Source organism: Lithobates pipiens, unplaced genomic scaffold (assembly GCF_037356315.1).
Source record: "Lithobates pipiens isolate NorthernLeopardFrog02 unplaced genomic scaffold, aLitPip1_a1.2 Scaffold_16, whole genome shotgun sequence".
Classification (NCBI taxonomy): Eukaryota; Metazoa; Chordata; class Amphibia; order Anura; family Ranidae; genus Lithobates; species Lithobates pipiens.
The window spans coordinates 336,599,356-336,599,974 of NW_027507748.1; positions in this window are offsets into that span (position 1 = coordinate 336,599,356).

Consider the following 619-nt stretch of genomic DNA (forward strand, 5'->3'; position numbering starts at 1 on the left):
TTTTGTTGTTTATTTATTGTTGACTCCAATAAGGGCTCTTTTAACTGTCCTAGACATGTAAATGCATACAGTTTAAATCCTATTGGAAAATAGCCTGTTTAACGTCTGTGTTTGGGGGATGAATCATGTTCCTTCAGGTAATGCCAAGATGTTTTAAATTAATAATAACACAAAGTTATTGTAAAAATAACATATTCTGCATATGTACTTAACAGTAAGGGTGGTAAGTACAGTTTACAAACTGACCACTAGATAGTGCTATTGCTTTGTTTTTGTTTTTTTAGCTCGCTTGTCTCATAGCTGGTTTCAGATTTTTGCTCAAACAAATTCTATATCTTGCAAGTATTTGTACAGATTTAACTTTGCTTTTAAATAATAGTTATAGAGGGGTTTCATTTAAATTATTTTAGATTGAATTGACCTACAGTGAGACTGGGAAAAAATAATTAAGGATTCACTCTACATTTACTTCATGAGAGCCTGCCACCAAAGAATAGCACTGCTTGATAACGGGTAACCATGATATGCCTGCAGGTACTTTTTGCCTTTTGATAAAATGGTTTCAGTGATCTCACAAATCATTCAAACTGAGATACAGACTTAGGCTGGCAGGGAATGG